Source organism: Lissotriton vulgaris, chromosome 2_1, assembly GCF_964263255.1.
Source record: "Lissotriton vulgaris chromosome 2_1, aLisVul1.2, whole genome shotgun sequence".
Taxonomy (NCBI): Eukaryota; Metazoa; Chordata; class Amphibia; order Caudata; family Salamandridae; genus Lissotriton; species Lissotriton vulgaris.
This window is the reverse complement of record NC_141687.1, coordinates 1,383,964,638-1,383,989,069: the sequence shown is the minus strand read 5'-3', so window position 1 is coordinate 1,383,989,069 and position 24,432 is coordinate 1,383,964,638. Positions and strand designations below refer to the sequence as shown.

Sequence of the window (24,432 nt, the reverse complement as noted above, 5' to 3'; positions counted from 1 at the left end):
GCCGCTGCGCCTGCCATACTTGCGGCGGAGCTGATGCCGGCCCCACTCTTCTCTTTTACAGAAGGGCACAGGTTGTTGACTCTAACAGTGGGTGCATCCCCTGGTTGTACTGCAGTGCACGGTATATCCACAGGCATTAGCAGACCACAACCTGCATGTGTGTGATCAGCCCGTAGTGCACTGGTTATGCACTTTTACAGTACAGCTCACCGTGTTCACTCTGACAATAGTGCGCATTGTGGGCCGTGGCATTCGAGCATGGCATTGCTTGCACCGTGGCGTCTCTAGAAGAGAATGTTACTGGGAGCACATACTGAGCCACAGAAAAGAAAGGATATATATGTATGTTTGTGCATGTATTTATGCATGTGTGTAAAGAGATATATACATATGCGCACAAAGTGAGGATTCAGTCAGCAATGTGTAAATGTGACTTTTTATATGTGTATGTGTATATCTGTATACGCATGCATACGTCAAAGCTACACATTGTAAGCAAACAGCGTTGCTGTGCAGTGAAAGGTATTCGGGAAAGATCATGTTTGGTAACGTGCAGTATTTGTTTTGTTTGCGTCGCCCTCTGACACATTCAGCAGCTGTGGTGGTGGGGACAGGAAAAACAGAATTGGGGCTGCACCACCCCCCAAGAGACACCGGTATCCAGTGTACCTCAGCGCAAAGGTTGTGTTATGGTAGGACATTATTGTGCAGTGCTGCAGTATAGTATTTTCACATATGAGATAGGCAGACATTGTGCTTGCCCACTTCTGGCCGGTTTTTGTGAGCATCTGTGAACTAGGGCATTTCTGAGAGTGAACTCCTGCTTGTGAGGATAACATACAGTGCGGCGAGGACAAGCATCTGTCTGAAGCAGAGCTGGATGGCCCATTAAAATGAACTTCTTTGTGCTTCTGTGTGACGGTGTGAAGGAACGTCTGCAGGGATGAACATGCGTGCATGGAAGCAAATTTTGCGCATCTCTGTTGATAAACTTGTGTGTATACGAAGGTGAATATATGAGAGCAAAACTGTAAGTCTGTAATGGTTATGTACTATGACAACAGGGATGAATTTGTGCACTTGTACTGATTACTTACTGTGTCTGTGAGGATGCACGTGTATCTATGGATGCAAATGTGTGTCTGTGAGGATGTGTTTGTGTCTGTGAGGATGCACTTGTGTGTCTGTGAGGATAAACATGCATATCTGAGGATGAACTTGTGTGTCTGTGAGGATAAACGAGCATATCTGAGGATGTACTTGTGTGTCTGTGAGCCCACCACCCCTACGACCACTATCCGCACCAGCCGCCTGACCTTCTGGTCCAACATCAGCGACGACGACACCATCAAGACCATGAACTCCATCTACTCCGGATCCCCGTCTGACCCTTGCCCGAACCACATCTACAACAAAGCCAGCAAAGCCATCGTCCCCCATCTCCAGAAAGGGATCAACATCTCCCTTGAGACAGCAGCCTTCCCGGAGAGCTGGAAGCACGCCGAGATCAGCGCCCTACTGAAGAAAACCAAAGCAGACCCCAAGGATCTCAAGAATTTCCAGCCCATCTCCCTGCTCCCGATCCCGGCAAAATTCATAGAGAAAATCGTCAACAGACAACTGACCCGATACCTCAAAGGCAACAACATCCTGGATCCATCCGAGTCCGGCTTCTGCAGCAGCCACAGCACTGAAACCACCCTCATCGCCGCCACCGACGACATCAGGACACTGATAGTCAAAGGAGAAACAGCTGCCCTCATCCTTCTGGACCTTTCAGACGCCTTCGACACGGTCTGCCACCGCACCCTGACAGCCCGCCTCCACGACGCCGGAATCCAAGAGGAGGCCCTGGCATGGAATGTCTGACATAATATCGACAGACAGAATATCGAACTACAAAAATATCGGAACAAAAATATCGACATCAAAAATATCGGAATCCTATCTTCATAAAGGTAAGTACAAAAATATCGAAAAAAAAATATCGTAGTACAAAAATATCGGAATTAAAAATATCGTTTTTTTAAATGTATTAATAATAATGTAAAAATAATTTTAAAATACATATAATTTTACAAATATTAAATAAAAATATTAAAACAAAATTAAAACTAATACATATACATTTAAAATAAATAAAACACTTAATAATTTAATGTAATTTTATTTTTTTAATGTTATTTAATTGATTTAATGTACCTTTTTTTTGTTTTTACCCTGTACGCCTGTACCCCAAAACTAACCCTGAACCCTAAAAATATCCCTGTACCCCAAAAACCCAAAACTGACCCTGAACCCTAAAAATACCCCTTTACCCAAAAACTGAAAACTGACCCTGAACCCTAAAAATACCCCTTTACCCATGAACTGAAAACTGACCCTTATCCCTAAAAATACCCCTTTACCCAAAAACTGAAAACTGACCCTGAACCCTAAAAATACCCCTTTACCCAAAAACTGAAAACTGACCCTGAACCCTAAAAATACCCCTTTACCCAAGAACTGAAAACTGACCCTGAACCCTAAACATACCCCTTTACCCAAAAACTGAAAACTAACCCTGAACCCTAAAAATACCCCTTTACCCAAAAACTGAAAACTGACCCAGAACCCTAAAAATACCCCTTTACCCAAGAACTGAAAACTGACCCTGAACCCTAAAAATACCCCTTTACCCAAAAACTGAAAACTGACCCTGAACCCTAAAAATACTCCTTTACCCAAAATTAATTAATATTATTTAATTACCAATTAATTATTAATTAACAATAACAATAAAGTAAATATATTAGCACATTAGCTGTAATTAATTTAATTTAATAATTGATAATTTTTTTCCCAATTAATTAATTAAGAATAACAAAAATGTATATATAAAACAAATTACTATAATTAATGTAATTAACTAATTAATATTAATTAATTACCAACTAATTAATAATTAGAAATATGTACAAAATTATATTAATTAATTAACTAATTAATATAAATTAATTACCAATTAATTATTAATTAAAATATGTACAAACATATCGGGGCGTGGCTACGCGAGCGGTGATGGCGGTCGCAGCTTGATAGAGCTCCCGCCGGCCCGCCATTAATCCTTCCTGATATCCTGGTCCCCGACCCCAGAACCCACAGCCACAGCGGGGCGGTGATTGCCGATAGCACCTGGACTCCTCCGGTGTGCCCAGCGGAGGTCCGGCGTCCCGGAACGGGACGGAGCCGCGAGGTGCGAGGTGCGGCCTGGTGGACGGAGGTGCAGCCGGGACCTCAATTTTGGCGCTCCCCGGCCGGGGAGCAGTGCATCGCCGGGCCTAGTGACGGCCGCGACGCCCGGAGATCCGAGGGGCTGGGAGCGCGGGGGAGTCTCTGTGCTCCCTTTACCGAGGCCCAGTCATACACGGAGGAGGAGCCGGGGCAGCAGCCGACCGAGATCGGCTGGTGAGGCCTGGTGGCCCAGGCGCGCCCAGTACTGGCCGGGTCCCGCAGATGAGGCGGAGGTCGGGCGCCCTGATACTCCCGAACGGCGGTGATTGACCCTCGACGTGGGCGGACGGCGGAGAAGCTGGCAGCGGCCGTGAGTAGTGCCCCCCCCCCCCCCTCAGGCCGAGGAAGACGCCAGCGCCCTGGCGCGACACACACGATAACTCTCCACTCTTCTGGGGGGGGGCTGCTGCTCAGAGGTGGCCCTGTTCCTTGGCGGTCACTGGGGCCGGCCACGTCCTGATTAAGTCATTGGCTTGCTTCGAAACGGACCAACCGAGACCTGCCTCGAGGCCGGACACTGCCCTCCCTTGCCCTCCATGACTATCCCGCTTCTGGGGGGGGCTGCTGCTCGAGGGCGACCCTGTTCCTTGGCGGTCACTGGGGCCGGCCACGTCCTGACCGAGTCATTGGGCTGCTTTGAGACGGATTCACCAAGACCTGCCCCGGGGCCAGACGTCGTCCTTCCCTGCCCTCCATAAACCTTAGCAAGAGCGGTCGAGGTTCAGCGCCTCCTTCCATCGTGAGGGGCCCCCCCCCCCCGTTATCCTTTTGCCTTTTGGCCCTCCGCAGTCATGACCAGGGGAGGTGGTGGCCCCGCCAAGCAAGTGACTATCGACAAATTCACCGGGCCCAGTGGGGGCGCTGGCTCGTCCGGGGGTGCTCCGCCTGGCGGGGGGCCAGACAATGCAGCCCTTATGGCGGCCATTACTCACTCGAGGGACATGCTGGACGCCAAGATCGGAGCAGTGGGCGCAGATGTAACCTTATTACGCCAAGACCTGAGGAACGCAGTGGCGCGCATCACAGAAACCGAATCCAGGGTAACAGTAGTGGAGGAGGATGTAACTTCCCTTACAAAGAGAATGGCGGCGATGGAATCAGCGCAGCGGATCACGGCGCTCCGGGTGGAGGATGCCGAAGGACGGGCGCGCCGCAACAACCTCCGCTTTGTTGGCTTTCCGGAGCGCTGTGAGAAGGGCAACATGGAGCTCTTCCTCACACAATGGCTGGAATCGTGGATGCCCCCTGGGTCGCTGTCCACTTGCTTCATCATCGAGAGAGCTCATCGCGCCCTGGCGCAGAGGCCACCTGAGGGCGACCGGCCTAGGGCGGTGATCGCCAGACTACTAAATTACCATGACAGAGATGCTGTGTTGAGGGAAGCTAGAATCAGGGACGCCCTCCTCTATGAAAATCACAAGATAATGATTTTCCCTGATTATACCAAACTTGTGCAACAGCAGCGTCATTCCTTCATGGCCGCCAAGGCAAAACTGAGGGGTCTTAAGCTCCAATATTCCCTGTTGTATCCGGCACGCCTGAGGGTGATTTTTCAATCGCGGACATTGTTTTTTGATACGCCGGAAGACCTCTTCAAATGGACAGATGAAACGGTGCGGATTAGACCAAACTCGCAACCGGGGCTCAATCCGGGCTCCCCAGAGGGCTCACCACGGGCTCAGCAAGACCGGACGTCGAGGAGGAAGGGTCGAACCAAGCGGTCCAAATCGCGCAGACGTGCGGCCTCGGTTGATGGCACACAGACCAGTGGCAGAACCGAAGACTCCGAAGATTCTGGGACGGACCATTAAAAATTCCGAAGCCCTGCCTTTCCATCTTTACTGTCACTGCTGTGACTTCTGGTGGGAGTCATTGAGTCGTCTGGGCCTTAATGACTGCCCGGCACTGCTGCCGCCATGGGGCAGTACTTTTTCTGTCCTCTAATTGAGAATGGGGCTGTGGGGTGGGGGGTTGGGGACTGCGTGATGGTGGCTACCATTCTCCCTCTAGAGAGAGAGACTCTGTGGGAGGGGGAGTACGCTTCCTGTTTCGTTTGGGAATGTTGGGATCCATTGGTATGGGTGGGCCCGGGCCCTATGTTCTGGTCTCGGGACCACCCATGCCGCGACAGGTACTTCAAGGTTCTTTGAGGTATAGGGTTGGGGGAGGCGGGATGGGGGCGGTCGGGGTTAGGGCCGCTGAGTTGGGGATGGGGACAGTTTGGGGTTGCGGGACCGTGGGGTTGGGGACTGTTGTCCTTGGGGTTGGCAGGGCTATGCATGTGTGTGTTGCAACGATCTTCCATATAACGTGTGGTGGGTGGCGCGGGAGTGGAGGGCTCGGGTGTTGGATCTTAATGGACCATGGCTGAACCGATTCGTAGACTTCCTGTTGATGCTATACGAGTGATTACGTGGAATGTCAGGGGGCTTTTGGATAAAATTAAACGTGGGGCTGTGCTACGCTGGGGGAAGAATGAAGCTGCAGATATCCTTTTGCTTCAGGAAACGCACATGATGGGTACAAAGGCTCTGGGCCTACAGAGATTTGGATATCAACAGGTCTTCCATGCCGGGTTTTCCAGGGGGTCCAGGGGTGTCGCCATATTGATTCACCACAGGGTGGCTTATATCCACGAGAAGCAGTGGGTAGATCCTCAGGGTCGTTACCTGTTTATTAAGGGCATGGTGGGCGCTGAATCGGTGGTGTTTGGCAGTGTTTACGCCCCCCCCCCACTCCAATGGGCCTTAGCTGAGAGGCTGTTTGCTGTATGGGAGGACATCTCAGGACCCTTAGCGGTGATTGGGGGAGATTGGAATGATGTGATGAATGTAAGCGTGGATCGTCAGAGGCGCCTAGGGGGATCTGAGCTCCCGCCCCCCTCCCCTTCGCCCTCCAGATTGCGTGCAATGAGTGAGGGGTTAGGCTGGGTGGATGTGTGGCGGCATATGCACCCCACGGCCCGGGACTACACTTATGTCTCGGCCGTACACGGCTCCTTTTCGAGGCTCGACTGTGTGTTTGTGCCTCGGGACTGTTTGTGCAGGGTGAAGAGCGCGGACATCTTACCGAGGGGCCTGTCCGACCATTCCCCCGTCTCGATTGGACTGGAACTCCTTCGGAAAAGACAGCCGTTTCGATGGAGGATGTCCTCGTGGCATCTCCTTCAGCCGACGTATGCTAATCATTTACGTGAAACAATTGACCATTACTGGCAGGAAAACCTAGTGGAGGGCGCTGATGTGGGGATGGTGTGGGAGGCCATGAAGCCTACCATACGGGGAGCAGATATTGCTTAGTGCTCGGCGGCCCGGCGGAAGCGTCGAGAACAGGTCGCAGAGGCGGCTGTGCGAGTAACGGCTCTGGAGCGAGAAAGTCGTGAGGGTGGTGCTGCAATCGGGCTACGTCTGCTTCTACAAGCACAGCAAACCTACGGGTCCCTCCTGATGGATGAGGCCAAGCAGGCGTGGCTGGCCACCAGAAGTAGGATATATCAATGGGGGGACAAGTCCTGCTCCATGCTGCATAGATTGTGCCAACAACACTTTCAACCCCTCCTACTGCCCGGTCTCACGAATGGTGATGGGGAGGTTATGACCGACCCGCATGAATTGGCTACGAGCTTTGCCACGTACTACTCCACCCAATATGCCCCGTGTGACCGGTTGTCGGATGACGACTTGGCCCGATTCCTTGGAGAGCTGCCGCCCGTGCCGATATCTGATGAGACTAAGACGGCCCTGGATGCTCCCCTCACAGCTGAGGAGTTGGGAGATGCTTTAGGGCAACTTAATACTGGCAAGGCCCCCGGCCCAAATGGCTACCCTAGCGAATTCCACGTTCAGCTTGGATCTTATTATCGCCGGGCGCTGGAAGCGGCGCGTACCGGAGGGGTGTTGCCTCCAGATTGGCGACATGCCGAAATAGTAGTCTTCCTGAAGCCGGGCAGACCCCCAGACAGTCATGACTCCTATAGGCCCATCTCTTTGATAAATGTGGAGGCCAAGATTCTGGCCAAAGCCCTGGCAAACCGCCTAGCTCCTCTTATCACTGACCTGGTCCATCCTGATCAGGCGGGCTTCATGCCACGCAGAGCAACGCGACATAATATCCGTCGCGCTCAAGCGGCGCTTGACGCGGCTGAGGCTCTGGGTGACCGGGCAGCGCTGCTGCTGGCCGACATTAACAAGGCCTTCGACTCTGTCAGCTGGTCGTACCTGTTTGCCTTGCTGCGCGGCCTCAACCTGGGCCCGGTCTTTCTGTCATATGTCCGACTCCTCTACACAGACATCACGGCCTCGGTGCGGGTCGCCGGGGCTGTGTCCGACACATTCCATATCGGCCGCGGGACCAGGCAGGGTTGCCCTCTTTCCCCCTACCTATTCGCACTGGCCATGGAGCCCCTAGCTGCCAGAGTGCGCCAAGATGCGCTGATACGGGGCTTTCAATGGACTGCCACCCTGTCTGACAAAATAGCCCTGTATGCGGATGACGTCCTCTTTTTCCTTACTGACTTACAGCGCTCGGGCCCGCGTGTCCTGGAGGTGATGCAACAATTTGGGGAGGCCTCGGGCCTATATCTGAACCTTCATAAATCCACATTGTGGGTGCTAGGAGGGGGCGCCGTGGCCGACCCCTGGGCCTCAGGGCTGAGGGTAGCTACGACCGGGCTGAAATATCTCGGCGTATTTCTATCGACCTCGGCAGCCACTGCTTGGGATCATAATCTCATACCAGTCTGGGAGAGGGTACAGTCGGACGTTAAGACCTGGTCTCGGATGCCCCTGTCCATCTTTGGCCGCTCTGCCATTTTTAAGATGGTGGCGCTCCCACGCCTCTTGTATCAGCTGCAGAACCACCCATATCCTGTCCCACCTCAGTGGTTTCGACAGGTCAATTCTCTGCTGGGCCGCTTCCTGTGGGCCGGAGGTGCCGCCAGAGTTGCGCTACGTACGTGCTTTTTGTCCACCTACGGTGGGGGCTTGGCCACGTCGGATCTGCAGTCATACTATCAAGCCGCACACCTCCTTATTCTGAACGACTGGTGGTATAGCAATGGCGAGGACCCAGCCTACGCCCTGGAACGTGCCCTGATGGGCGACGACTCGCTCCACACCATCCTCTACTCACCCCGGTTGCGTCGGTCTTTGCCGAGGGTCACACAACTTGTCTTTGCGATTTGGCGGCAGGCCCTGCGACGCATGGGCTGGTGGGGCAGGTTGACCGCGGAGACGCCCTTGTGGCGTAACGGCTTGCTACCGGAATTGTCTAAGCTGTCAGGCTTTGATGGCTGGGATGCGATCGGTATCTCGCAATTAGGCCAAGTGATGTCTGGCACTACCCTCAAATCCTTTCAGGCCCTTCGCACCGAATTTGATATGCCCCAATCTCAATTTTTTCGGTATTTGCAATTCCGGCATGCGCTGCTGCCCAGTCTCACCGGCATTGACTCCCTTCCTGATTTCAGCCCGATTGAAGCTAAGGTATTCATGGGCGATCTTGGAGATAAAAAAGTTTCGCGCATCTACCAGACAATGGTCATCCATTGTTCCTCCACCCTCCTTCCGCTGAAGGCGGCCTGGGAGGTGGACGTGGGTCAATTGGATGAGGATGATTGGCGAGAGGCCTTAGAATCCCCGAGGGGTGCGGCCATTGCTGTCCGATTCCGATTGATCCAATTTAAAATCCTGCACAGAGCCTACTATACCCGCGAGCGTTTGTGGAAGGCGGGACTGATAGAGTCCCCGGACTGTCTGAGATGCGGACTGGAGAGGGGTACGTTGCTCCACACGTTGTGGTCGTGTCCTAGATTGGTTGGCTTCTGGAGAGGTGTGTGGGACTGCTTGTCGGAAGTGTTGGGATGGACCCTCCCTCGTACCCACCGTCTGGGTCTGCTACATATTCTAGAGGGGGTTGGTGGCAATATGTACAAGAGACACCTGCTCCTCCTGGGGCTGGTGGTGGCCAAGAGAGACCTAGCCCGAGTATGGAAGGATGTGAGACCCCCCCCCCTGAGTGCGTGGAAGGCAGGCATAGACTTCTGCATGGGTCTGGAACGACCGATCTTTGAGGCCCGAGGGTGCCCCCGTAAGCACTTTAAGATATGGAAGAGATGGGCGGACTACAGGGGCCTGTCGCTGGACCCCCCGGTGGAACCAGAGGAAGATCTTTAACTCCCTGTGGCCGGATGGCCCCGTTCCCCCCCCCCCCACGCACACACTTACCACCTTGAGAATTTTCATTGACGCCGTCCATACACACATGCACAGGGTTAGGGTGGGTACCAGGGGAGGGATCTGGGAGTTGGGGATAAGTGGGTTCGTTGGCGATAAAGACAGAGATGTTCGTTCTTATAATCTTGTGTTGCAATGATTATTGACTGAATGCTCAATTCCATTTTCCTGATTGTATCGGAATGTCTGATGGTGCCTTCCCGATTGTGGGGGTCCGTCCTGTTACATATGCTCATCTTTGTCAATAAACTTGTTGTGAAAAAAAAAAAATATGTACAAACATATATTAATTAATTAATTATTATTAAATTACTTCCCACCCTATTCCCCTATAAACCCATAACCCGCTACAGAACATATTTATCAATTAATCAATTAATTAAAAATTATTTCTCAATTAATTAATTAATAATTCCTACTAATTAATAATTAATTTAACATAATTAAATTACTTCCCACCCTATTCCCCTATAAACCCACAACCCGCTACAGTAGTAAAAGACAATATTTAATTAAATTACATTAAAAATAAATAATAAAACATAATAAATACAATATAATATACACTAAATTTATTTAAAAATTGATATTAGTAAAATCAAAGTTATTTATTTCGATATTATTGACATCGATATTTAAAACTTCGATATTACTGATATCATACTAATATCGATATTAAGACTGTCGTTATTACTTACCTTCGATATTTTGTCCCATCGATATTTAAACTTCGATATTATTGTATATCGATATTTAAAACTCAATATTTTGTCTGTGTACCCTGGCATGGACCACATCCTTCCTCTCCGGCAGAACCCAGAGCGTCCACCTCCCACCCTTCCGCTCCAAGACCACAAAGATCATCTACGGCATACCACAAGGATCCTCTCTCAGCCGACACTGTTCAATATCTACGTGGCTCCAAGCGCCCCCGTCGCACGACAGCACAACCTCAACATCATCTCCTATGCCGATGACACCCAGCTGATCATCTCCCTCACCAAAAACCCTCCCACTGCCAAAGCCAGCCTCTACAGGGGAATGAAGGCCATCACCAAATGGATGAAGGAGAGCAGGCTGAAGCTGAATTCTGACAAGACGGAGGTCCTCATCCTTAACTCCACCCCCTCAGCCTGGGACAACTCCTGGCGGCCTACCTCACTGGGAAAAGCCCCAGCACCCACCCTTCACTGAAGAGAGAGACAGAGGCCTGTAAGGATTGATGCACAGACAGGGGGAAGAATGGATAGACAGGCATGCGGAAGGAGGGTGGTTGGTTTTTCGGTTAGTTAGGTGGTCAGGGACTAAGACGGGCAGATGCAGGGGCAGAATGATAGGTAGATGAATAGATAAGTTGTCAGACAGAGTGGTAAAATGAGGTACGATTAGACAGATGTGCTCCGGATGGGCGGGAAGGCTGAAGGGCAGGGACAGTTGTAGGGAAAGAAAAATATTAACAGGATAGATAGACAGACATCCTATTTGTATAACAAGCACAACGAATTGGTTGTATTTACGCATTTTAAAAGTGCCTTTATGATCCATCAAAATGGGACTCATTTTATCAACATCAGTACGTTAAAGGAAATTCAGTTGCATAGGGATTTAAACCCGGCCTCAATTATTCAGATCAGTGACATAAAAGGTGCACTTATGTACCCGCAATTGACGCTCTATTCCCCCTACAACAAACACTCTTTGTATACATGTTAGCCACTTGTGATCGCTTGAGGCAGAAGAGTCCAGTCTACAATTTATCCCTACTTCCACCCTCTAGACCGACGCCCACATTATGCTGTCCTCATCTTTGTCCTCATTGGTACAGTCCATCACTGGGCTGGGGCCTTTGCAGTCACTGTTCAATTCAATCATTGGGCTTGCGCGCATTGCGTGTGATGGCCGGGTGTGTTCAGAACGGACAAGTACTCAAACTCCACCCCGTGGAGTGGTGGAGTGTCAGAGAGCACAACAGCGATCTATGACTACGAGCCCCCGGTGGTCCCTCTCCCACAGTCATCGCAACATGGAGTGAGTGACGTGGTGTCACTCTCCGGGAGAGAGTGAGGGAATGAGGCTTCTTGAACACTCAGGATATGTGGGCTGGAGTGAATAAGGTCCTGTTACACCACAAGACAGTATATTGCGAGGTGAAAATGGCGTTAAGTCAGAGTGCGAAGTGAGGTGTGACACCTCAATGCAGGGGAGTGTGAGGTGAATGTGGCGTTTTGACACCTCAAGACAGGAGAGGATGGGGTGAATACATATTTGTCAACTAGGTGTCTCAGGAACGAGAGCTAGACCAGATGTTTACAAGGTTGATCCCACAGAAGTAAATTGAGAACAAAACTTTTTTGAAGAGTGAGGCTGGTTCCCAAGCAGGGTATCCTAGTACAACTCAAACCATCTGTCCGAGTACAGTGATTCACATGCGCATTTCGACCCCGAGGTGCCTGCCCTGGATTAATTTTTAAACTGAACTTCTGATCTGTATCTCCTCACAAAATCGAAGGGAACTCGCTATTAGCAGCCTCTGTGTAAAAATCAAATTCATCGGAGGACCGGGCTGAGAGAAACCTGCGGGTAAGTGGAAGCTCCAGTGTGAAGCGGCACCATTGTTCTTGCTCCCCCAAGGCTGCCTCTCTACCGGGTCTGGTCAGATGCAGGAAGTTGGACCATTACACCGTCACTGAAAATAGCACAAGCGTGCGCCTCACCGTCACTGAAAACAGCACAAGCGCGCTTCGCACCGCAGCAGGGGGAGGGGGCCTGCGCGATTCCGCTGTGGGAGCGTGCGACCATATGGCTCTGCTCACTCCCGCGAGGAAATCGCCACACGTGCGCGCGTTGCCATTGAAGGCAATGGAACGCGTGCACGTTTCAGCCTGAAAAAGGCTATCGATTGCAACAAGTCTCTCCTAAGCAGTGCATGCGCGCTGCATAGGCGAGACATAAAAAAACTAATACAAATATGTCAGATCCTCATACTTACATTATTTACATAATTACATAAACCATACATATTTACATACTTAGTTAAAACTGAATATTTTTTTTATTTCAGTCGAAATCAAAAAACACCAGGTTTTGTGGCATTCTCTAACATCCAGCAGTAGAAATGAAGCCCTACCTCTAATTACCTATCTATGATAGATGCTCCTATTATGACCCACTTATGCCATGCTATGCTAAGCCACATATTATTAACCTTATGGCCTACTTTCACTCCCTTTCTGAGAACATGGATTAAATCATATGACATTCAGCTCACTTGTCACTGTATATTACTGAACAGCAGCCTGCAGATACACAGCTGAAATCTGAAAGATGTCTCAGTCCAGGCCAAGTACCTCAATAATGTCTTCTTCCTTCAATGAGAGAAAGACAGAGGTTTGCTTTCTGAAAGCTCAGGTATCTCAGTTGTGGCAAGAAGACCTTGCATATGGATGCATCTATACCCAATGTCCTCCAATAAAACATTGCACCCATCACTCCTGTTCTTATATTTGCATTTCGAAGGCCTAAAAAGCAGATCTATATGGGCGGTATCCCTTTATAGAGAGAAACAAGGGCCATGTAATGAAAAATTGCAGTGCCCATGAGTTGGTTTTAGTGAAATTGCACTACTTTTAGTGCATAGATTAACTTGGAAAATTTATTGGATAGTAAATATGCTGTAGACAGTACTGTTCAGAAACAAGAAGAGGCAACCACTACCTCATGATTCCTACCGGATCACTGAAAGAATATCGATGACACAAATATAGACTTACCAAAATATCAAGTAAAAAATATAGAATGCAAAAATATCGAATCCCTATCTCCAAACATGTAAGTACAAAAATATTGAATCAAAAATATTGTTGTGAAAAATATAGTTAGTCAAAATATTGAATTATTTTTTAATGTCTTAAAAGTGATTGAAAATTAAGGAAATAATAAACATAATTAACTTAAACATACTTAAAATACTTAAATAACCTTAAAATTAATAAATAATTAATGTAAGTTAAAAAAAAACAATTAAATTTTTTAATACATATATATATATATATATATATTACCTACTGGCGGTCGCCAGTAGGTATATATAGTTAGGATTTTTTCCCTATGGGATTTCTGAAAATTCTATGCCTAATAACTTTTGCGTTTGTGGACGGAATTGGCTGAAATTTTCAGGAAAATGGCACATTTTGTTTCTGAGCAGCCCTTGAAAATTTGGGGGGGTTTTGTGGAGGGGGGGCCGAGAAAAAAGGGGGGTCCCAAAACGCCTTTTTCCCATGTTAATTTCCATAGGGCGGTTGGACTCACTTTTAGCCCGAACGGCTGAATGGATTTTCACGAAACTTGGCAAAATTGTAGGGACTGTTAGCCCGATGTGCCTTTGCTAGGTCTCAATATATGTGCTTCAGTGGATTTTGAGAAATTAACGTTTAAATCAAGATATATATCTGTAACAGCGCTCCGGGCAGCGATCCGGTTCGCGAACCTTTCGCGTATCGGAACTTTGCGATGCGAAGCTGATTGGCCCTCCGGTGTCTGTCAACATTCTAAACAGTCCGGAGCGGCCGCCATCTTGTCTCTCGGTAGGATCGAGAGACAAGAGGAGGCCAAAACAAAGGGGGAAATTACCATAAGGGGGCATAGTAGATCCTCGTTGACCCCCTAGGTTTTATGTGGAGGTTTTAAAAGGGCCTAGGAGGGTCCAAAAAAAAAAAATATATATATTTTTTTGCGTGGTAAGCGCCAAGTTCGCGAACCGGAAAGCGTTCTGGGCAGCGAACTTTATGGATAAAAGAATGAAAGACTTTTCTAATACTGTATGTTAATTGTTTGTTGTTTTTCTTGTTTTTTTTTGTTTTCTTTTTTTTAAAGTGTTTTTTTTATTTTGATTCTTTTTCATAATTTATTAAACTTTCTAACATTTCAGTGTCTGAAATGTCATTATTTTCTTGAAATATTGTTTGCAATCTGTGAGGTTGCAAAATGTCCTCATTTGCAAGGAGGACATCTACTGCTTGGACACATTGCAGCAGTTCATTATCCAAGCTTTCATCCATAAATTCCATGTCAATTTGTTCAATTAATTCCTGGCTGCTCTCTTGCAGGTCCATCTCAAAAGAAACTTGCTGCTCGCCTTCCATTTTGCCTGAAATTTGGATTAAAAAAATATATATTAGTAGAGATAGGGCACTGTTGGGATTAATTTTAGATAGGCAGTTTTTATCAGTGAATTTATCTTTTGGCAGTGTATAGTATGAGAGTGGAAATAGGACTATAAAAAAGTGTATGTGATTTAACCAAGACAAGCCTTACTCCATTCATAACTATAACAGAGAAGTCTATCTAAATACATTACTACTACAGAGGGATAGTGTATATCTAGCAGAAAAAGTCTACTATATTAAGTTATAGTGCACAATATATTAAATTATAACTTACCTTCACAAAGAAGTTGAAGTTTTTTGAAGCTATTGAAATAGGAGGTACAACAAGAAGTAGTAGTCAAAATGGCTGTGTTTCCTTCTCTCCCTTTATATATATACAGGTATATAACCAATCAAATGTCAGGTAATAAAAGTAGAAAATGAAAGTAACATTTTCATTGGTTGTCAATTCCAACAATTCAGATGTGTTTTGTGAAGTAATTTACCTCACGGTACTTGGAGAGGTCTACAGGCTAAATGGCTAAATGAAATTTCAATGAAATTTGTGAGAATGGAAGGGATTGTTATGTAGTATGAGCTAATCTATATTTGGTGAGAGTGTCTCTAGTCGTTTTTCTGTAAATTACTTTCCCACCTTTTTTTTTGGACCGCTTTCCGGGAAGCGGCCCGGTTCGCGAACCTTAAGCGTCACGGGAGTCCACCATTTTGTGTTTCGGTCGCATTAAGATACAAGATGGAGGGCAAATAATGTTTAGAATGGGTAGAAGGGGTCATGGTAGACTTATCTTGACCCTCTAGGTTTTCTGAGGGTGGCTGAGGAGGCTTATATGTGCGGAAAAAAACATTTTTTTAAAAAATTCCGCGAGGTTAGCTTTCTGTTCGCGAACCGGGTAGCTGTCTTTGGCATATATTGGAATATACCAAGGCAGTTTGAGGAAAAAGTGCCATTAATTGCTCAAAGGTGTCCTTTAAAAGCATTTCTAGACCTACCCCAGTCAAAGTGCCCAAATCATTACCTCCACAGTGCACTATTAACAGGTCAGGTTTTGGCAAATGCATAAAGGTTTTCACCAATGGTATCAATTGGTGACATTTTAATCCTCTTTGGCCCAACCACTTAATTTCCACATCTTGTAAATTGAGGTTAGGTAAATTTCTGTTCTCAGCATACCTTTGAGCCCAGTGGATGTAACTATGTCCAACAATCCAGACCTTAAACATGGTGGGAGAAGGTTGTTCTGCAGTCAGATGAAGTGTGGTAATGAAAGGGCAGTTGAAACAGTAGGAGTTTCTAAAGAAAAAAAACTGTGGATTTACAATGCTAATGATTCATTAGCAGTGATTGGTGCATTTCCATTTCTGAAAACAGAAAGTTAGGGTGCATGGATGTGTTCTTTGAAACATGTAATTTGAATGGTCAAGGAAGAAACATTTAATGAAAGATTGCACTGGATACGCAGGTGCACTGAGAGTTCAGAGTTCAATTGAAACATTGTTGTGTGAATTTGCAAACATGAGAGGTCTTCCAGGAGGTGGTTGCTATGGAAACAAGGCAGACAGGGCAGAGGGGGGAAGGGTTTTGATTTGAAAAAAGTGAGGGAAGAGGTATGATTGGCTAATATGAGACATATGTGAAATGAATATCTGTATTTCTGTGCTTTCAATAGCTGCAGCCTTTGGAGTGCATCCTTTTTCTTCTGCTGAAGACAATTTGGTGTATTTCTTAGACTGTTTTCAAAACTCAAAAAATATTTGCTAAGGTGAGAAAAGATTTATTTAATTTAGATAGAGAATAGTATGATTTAAGGAGAAAATGATGAAGAAAGCTGTGTTTTAAAATGTGGTTTTGTCTCTAGTGATATAGTAATAGAATTAGTTTCATAGAGAAATTGTAATTGCATATTTGGTGTAACATTCTGGCATGCAGTAACACAAGTTATTGTGGTACATGGAGCCCATTCCATGGTCTGTTATGTAAGGTGAAACAGATATGTTGCTTTTAAAAACGATTTAAGAAATCAATTACATTTCTGGATATGTACTGCTAGAGCTTCATAGGTTGTTTTGAGCCATATTTATAAGGTATTTGAGTGTCTAAGATGTTATGTTTTCCTTTTAAAATGTAAAGTGTTCCTCATGGGGCAAGTGTCTTGTAAATACGCTCCCACTTGTGCTTGGCAAATTTAGATTTTGATTATGGGAGTTACCTAGCCATGTTAATAGTGTCCCAAAAATGGTGCTAGGGAATTGCAGAAAACACTTTCATGTGTCTCAAGGACATTTTTAGTCATTTCTTCATGAATGCAGGTATACAATTGATTTATATGCTGTGTTTAAAAACGAATTTTGAAATCAATTAAATTTCAGGATATGTACTGTTAGAGCTTCATAGGTTGTTTGGGGTCATATTTAGAAGGCATTTTAGTGTCTTTGATGTTATTTTTCCCTTTTTAAATGGAAAGCGTTCCTCATGGGGCCCTGAGCAGTTCTTAGCCATGTTATTTAATAGGAAGTGGATAACATGGCTAAGAGCATTTGCTGGAAAATGCATGAATATTGCTGACTTTTCTGCGATGTTATGTTTACCTTTTTAAATGGAAAGTGTTCCTCTTGGGGCAAGTGTCTTGTAAATACGCTCCCACTTGCGCTTGGCAAATTTAGATTTTGATTATGGGAGTTACCTAGCCATGTTAATAGTGTCCCAAAAATGGTGCTAGGGCATTCCAGAAAACACTTTCATGTGTCTCAAGGACATTTTTAGTCATTTCTTCATGAATGCAGGTATACAATTGATTTATATGCTGTGTTTAAAAACGAATTTTTAAATCAATTAAATTTCAGGATATGTACTGTTAGAGCTTCATAGGTTGTTTGGGGTCATATTTAGAAGGCATTTTAGTGTCTTTGATGTTATTTTTCCCTTTTTAAATGGAAAGCGTTCCTCATGGGGCCCTGAGCAGTTCTTAGCCATGTTATTTAATAGGAAGTGGATAACATGGCTAAGAGCATTTGCTGGAAAATGCATGAATATCGCTGACTTTTCTGCGATATTCATGTATTGCGGCCGTTTTTTTTCGCATTTGCGAGCAGTTCTTAGCCATGTTATCCAATGGGAGGTGGATAACATGGCTAAGAGCATTTGCTGGATAATGCATGAATATCGTTGACTTTTCAGCGATATTCATGCATTGCGGCTGTTTTTAATCGCATTTGTGATAAACAATTACATTTCTTGATATGTACTTTTAGAGCTTCATAGGTTGTTTGGGGCCATATTTAGAAGGCATTTTAGTGTCTTTGATGTTATGTTTACCTTTTTAAATGGAAATCGTTCCTCTTGGGGCAAGTGTCTTGTAAATACGCTCCCACTTGCGCTTGGCAAATTTAGATTTTGATTATGGGAGTTACCTAGCCATGTTAATAGTGTCTCAAAAATGGTGCTAGGGCATTCCAGAAAACACAATCATGTGTCTCAAGGACATTTTTAGTCATTTCTTCATGAATGCAGGTATACAATTGATTTATATGCTGTGTTTAAAAACGAATTTTGAAATCAATTAAATTTCAGGATATGTACTGTTAGAGCTTCATAGGTTGTTTGGGGTCATATTTAGAAGGCATTTTAGTGTTTTTGATGTTATTTTTCCCTTTTTAAATGGAAAGCGTTCCTCATGGGGCCCTGAACAGTTCTTAGCCATGTTATTTAATAGGAAGTGGATAACATGGCTAAGAGCATTTGCTGGAAAATGCATGAATATCGCTGATTTTTCTGCGATATTCATGCATTGCGGCCGTTTTTTTTCACATTTGCAAGCACTTCTTAGCCATGTTATCCAATGGGAGGTGGATAACATGGCTAAGAGCATTTGCTTCAAAGGTTGTTTGGGGTTATACACCATTTTTGGGAAATTATTAACATGCCTATCTAACTCCCATAATCAAAATCTAAATTTGCCAACCGCAGGTGGGAGCGTATTTACAATAAATTTGCACCATGAAGAACGTAAAATAGCATACTAGACACTCAAATGCCTTATAAATATGACCCAAAACATCTTATGAAGCACTAGTAGTGCATATTTCCAGAAATGTATTGATTTTCATTTAATGATTTACTTCATTGGTAGGCCTTCACATGTTTTTTTACCTTGGTTTTTTTCAGTGATAATCTTATCTGCAACCATGTGTTGGCCTCACCTCAAATAAACAAAACAGGTGATGGACTGAATGTGGATCAATGACACACATTCACCCCAGTCTAAAGATCTGGGCCTAAACAAATCTTTAGATAGGCTACATCTTATCGTCATCCTGAATTAATGATTTAAAATATTAGGGAGTGATTTATGAGTGTTGTATGCCTGTTTTGTACCATTGAGTGTCATTTTTGTGATGCAGTGCTGGTGGAAAATATTTGCTATGTTAAATAATTAGTACGGCATTAAGTTTTAGATGACTGTTATTTATTTACTGTTTGGTAATAGTGGTTAATAACATTTTATATTATATTTTTCCACAGATTCAACTGCAGATTCTTTCATAGTTTGTAAAATGCCTTCCAAAAGTAGAATAAGAAAGGCTAGAAAACGTCAAAGACAGCAGGATGATGTTTTATTGCAGCAGTCCTCTTCCCCAAATACTTGTCAAAACACCAAGAAAGGTCCGGGTAAGAGCACGAAATCATTCTTAAGAAATATTTGTAGTAAAAAAAGTTTTGCTCAAAAAAATGTTTCAGTTCACAAAAAGAAAAGTAATTTAAATGGAAAGGAGAGACCCATCACAAATGTTACTGGTAGAGGAAGAGATAACTCTGTGCATGATAGTAGAAGGAAACAACAGTTTAGGGACATTCGAAATCGAATGTTCCGTAATAGGATATTAGTTAATTTATTGAAAAATATTAAAAAGAAAGGCCAACAGAAAGCGGCATTTTATAAGAAGAAGAAAAATGTAGAGAAAATTATTGATCATGCTTTTGAAATTAAGCGAAAGTTGTTTATTTTGGTAATCAATAGAATTAGGAAACTAAGCAAGGTAATTTCTGATTTCAAAACAAAAAGTAGATGGAAGAGAGTAGTAAATCGTACTAACTTTTGTGAAGTTTTTTCCGGAGAATGGATGCATAGTTCAAGTTCTAAGGCATTTTTTAATGAGGAGACTTATTTTCAGGATAATGATTTGGTGCATGCAGTTGACATCAGTGGTCGAGCTTATGAAGTGAAGGATGGTTGTCCAGTTGAAAAAGAACAACTTGTGACAACAGAGACAGAAGAGGCGCTAAGTGATGAGGTTTTAGGAAGACGTCCTAAGGGTCCTGTGTACATTTGGAAGTGTAGTTCTATTTGCAGTGTGCGACAGGTTTCCATCAATTTGCTTTGTGATTTTATACGGACATTTAATAAGAAAAGTTTGAAGCAGAAAATGAAGTTGTTGCAAGATTTAGATCCTTGCAGAGTGAGACAAATGACAGGTTTGCGTGGTCATTCACTGGCTTGTCTTTCCAGGAGAGTATGCCAGAGTGTTTTTCATCATTTCAGGATGCTAGCAGTGCATCATAATAAAGTGAGAAAATTAGTGAGAATGTTGTATTATGCTAAGAGTCCAGTAATCATGCTTAAACAATTATGTGCTGCTCTTTTGCATGGTTCTGAAATAGATGTGAAGAATATTTGTGAAGAAATTGAGTTTTGTTACTTTGGTAGTAAAGATGAGAATGTTCAAATTGACCCTGAAGTAGAGGGTAATGTGGAAGATAATGTACAGGTTTCCAGTACAGATAATTTTCAGAAGGAAATTGCCACGTTTCAGATGAAATCAAGTGAGAGGCCTAATTTCACTTGTGTATGTTGTCGACGCACTTATTATAAGAATCAGACTAAGGTAGTGGATTTATATGCAAAAAGTGAAAGGGAAAATAATAGTGAATGGAAGGATTTTGCCACATACTTGATGGTAGAAAATTATTTTGATTTGGGATCGGATCAACGTGTGTGTACTTATTGTTGTAATAAATTAAACCAAAACCAGATGCCTGCTAGGGCAGTTCATAATAATCTGGAATTGGTTGAGATTCCTTCTGAATTGAAGGATTTAAATACTTATGAATCTATTTTGATTCAAAGTATCCATCCCTTTCAGGCTATTGTAAGAATGGAGCCAAAGACAGGGAAGTTGCCTCCAGCAGATTTACAGAGAGGATTAAAGGGAAGAGTTGTTTATTTGCCTCTAGATTTGAACAAAAACATTAACACAATTGGAATAGAAAAAGTGGAAGAGGAACCTCTGGTTATCTTGGTTAATGGGGTTCCGACAAAGAATAAGAAAATATGGCAAGATTTAGTGGATGTTAGGAAAGTCAAAAAGGCAACAGTGTATTTGAAGAAAAATAATAAGTACTATAAGAATGTATATGTTGCAGAAGAGGAAGTAAGTGATGAAGAGGATAGCGATTTGTGTGCTGGCCAAATTGAGAAAGTAGAGGCCTCTAAAAGTGAAGAAATATATGAACATTATAGTGTTCATCCTTTGCATTCCAAGGAAGTCATGGGGAATGCTATTGAGTTGTTTCAAATGAAACAAGCCAAAGGGAGTCCCATTAGTGTTTGGGAGGAAAGTTTGGAAGCTCGGTGTTTCCCACAGCTATTTCCCACAGGTCAAGGAGGAAGATATGATGAGCGACCTCATCAAATTCCTGCGTCTGAATACCGGACTTTACGATTGTATGCAGAAGATCCTAGGTTTCGGCAATGCATTCCCTATTTGTTTCATCTCCTGTTTGAAAGCGATCTGTCTGGACTGTCATATGCAGTGAACCACATCTTAAAAAGTGGTATACAGATGCGAAACATCTCGGCAAGTGACTTTATGCATAAAGTCAATGTCCAAGACAGTATTTTGGATTCTCACTTAATTAATCTCATGGCGTGTCAGCGTGGTACTAATGAGTACTGGTACCGTCGTCATGGTGATTTAAAATGTATGCTGAGGAACTTAGGAACTCCAACATGGTTCCTCACTCTGAGCTGTGCCGAGTATGGCTGGGAAGACTTACTTGAATTTCTACGAGAGGCAAATGGAAATATTGAAAACATTGAATTCAAGACACCTGGAGAACTGTGTTCTTTGGATCCAGTGAATGTATGCAGGTACTTCAATCATAGATTTGAAGCTATGATGTCTTTCATCACAAATAAAAAGAATCCACCTCTTGGAGAGGTGTTGGATTTCTTCTGGAGAAAGGAGTACCAAGCAAGAGGTGCCCCTCATATACATATGTTGTTGTGGATCAAGGATGCACCTAAATTTGGAACAGATCCGGATGACTTAGTGATGAATTTCATCGAACAGTATTCTACGTGTGCTGTTCCAAACGCAACGGAGAAGAAAAGTCTAAGAGAACAAGTTCTACGTTTCCAAAGCCATCGTTGTGGAAAGTACTGTCGTCGTAAATTCAGAAACAAGGACAAGTTCTACACCAAATGTCGTTTCAACTTTCCACGACCGGTGATTTCTAAAGGAAGAGTGAACAGTTTGATGTCTTCGCTGCGACATAATGTGACGAGGAAATCACCCAAGAATACATACAATTTGAAAAGGAACGAAGAGTCCAAGTACATCAATGACTACAACCCAGTGATTTTGTCCATGTGGAATGCTAACATGGATATACAGTTTGTGGCTGACAACTGTATGGCTGTGGCTCGGTATGTGACATCTTACATCACCAAAAAAGAAAAGACCGAACTGAAGGATATGTGGGAGGACATTTCCCATGAAAAGAGCCTCAGCAAGAAGTTGTACAGTTTCAGTCTGAAGATGTTGTCGCATCGAGAAATCGGAGCTTACGAATGTTCTGACCGGTTGTCTTCAGCAAGTCTCTATGCCAAATCCAGGAGTCTCGTTTGGGCGAGTCTTGGTCTTGCTGCAACGCGAAATCGAGTTCTAAAACCTGTCCGGGAAATTGAGTATTTGGCAGAAAAGGAACCAAACAGTACCGACATTTTGAAGACCAACATGTTGGATACATATTATCCAAATCGAAGCAGTCACCTTGAGAATGTTTGTCTATATGAGGTTCTCCAAAATTATATATTCAAGAGGAACATCAAAGAAGATATTGAGAAAGGAGTGTATGCTGTAATTGGAAGTGAGGGATGCCTGGTCAAGCAAAGAAAATGCCAATTAGTAAACCATCGAAAATTGAGTGGTGAATCTCCAGAAAAAAAGGAGTTTTTTTATTTAGCACTTTTGCAACTTTTTAAGCCTTGGCGTGCAGAAGAGGAACTGCTTGGAGATTTCCTCTGTTACGAAGACTCTTTCAATGCAGCCAAGGAGTCCATAGAATGTCCTGCTTTTTCTAAATATCAAGAAATGCTAACTTTGGAAATTGAGCAGGAAGCAACGATTGCAGCCGAGATTGCCAGAGACAGTTCTCAGGACAGTCAGAGTTCTGTTTCATTGAGTCAAGATCCACTTGGAGGACCTATTATCGAAAATGAAGCTGCCACTGCTATGAATGAAGTAGAAAGAGCCATGGCACATGCTCAGGAGGATTCAGTTAACTTAGAAGACTTGGAAAAACAACTCAACGTTGAGCAGAGGAAAATATATGATGAAGTTACCAAGGAAATTGAGCACGGATTAAGTCATGAGAAGAACAAGTGCTCATGTACATCGTTGAAGCCTGTCCGACTGTACGTGAGTGGAGAAGCGGGAACTGGAAAAAGTTTCCTCATTAAAGCAATCTCTTGTTATTTGCAGGAAAGGACTGAGTCATCGCTGTCTTGTGTTGTCACCGCTCCTACTGGACTGGCAGCACATAACATTAAAGGTATTACTTTGCATCGTCTACTGATGCTGCCGGTGGAGCATGACAACAAATTACAATACAACAAGTTATCTGGAGATGCTTGCTGTGAAGTTTCAAGAGTCTTGAGGAAAATGAAACTACTTATCATTGACGAAGTAAGCATGGTTTCCAATGTCATGCTTGCCTTTGTGCATTTGAGAATGCAAGAAGTACTTAAAACTGAATATGATGTGTTATTTGGTGGGAAACACATCATTGTTTTCGGAGATCTTCTGCAGCTGACACCAGTAAAAGGTCAACCTGTGTTCAAAATACTCACGCATGAAGATACCAGGAAGTGCCTAGGGAGCATTGGCAACGTCAATATATGGTTAAACTTCAATTATGCAGAACTGCATCAAAATATGCGTCAGGCAAAGGATGAAGATTACAAGAATATTCTACAAGATATTAGAATTGGAAAAGTGACTGAGCATGAGAAAGAAGCTTTAAATGCACGATTACTGTCAAATTTATATCCCAAACAAGAGATTGTGCCTGAGAATATTTTTCAGAAAATTACTGAGAAGAAATCCGGGATATGTCTCATGCCAACTCTTGCAGAATGTGCCATCTTCAACAACAAAATGTTGAATTTAGAAAAGCAAGAGATTATGAAACTTGAAGCTATCGACAAATTAGAGCATATGGGATCAACAATTATTTTGTCAGACAATTTGAAATCAAAATTGGATTCATTAGAGAAGACTATATCTAAAACAGCGGGTTTTGAAAAGACTTTGAATGTGTGTTTAAATTGCCGAATCATTTTGAGAAGGAATTTACATGTAGAAAGAGGTCTGGTAAATGGATCAATGGGTAATGTTGTTGATTTTGAGAAATACAGAAATAGAGATGGAATAGAATTTTTAAGAATTAAATTTGATGGCATTGAGGAAGTACAGCAAATTGG

The 24,432-nt window shown here is 44.1% G+C and overlaps 1 protein-coding gene across 1 annotated transcript in view; it reads right to left on the bottom strand.

Annotated features, from left to right (window-relative positions):
- LOC147732612 (contactin-associated protein-like 5) overlaps positions 1-24,432 on the bottom strand; it is a 1,641,055-nt gene that overhangs the window by 1,353,549 nt on the left and 263,074 nt on the right. The window lies entirely within an intron of this gene.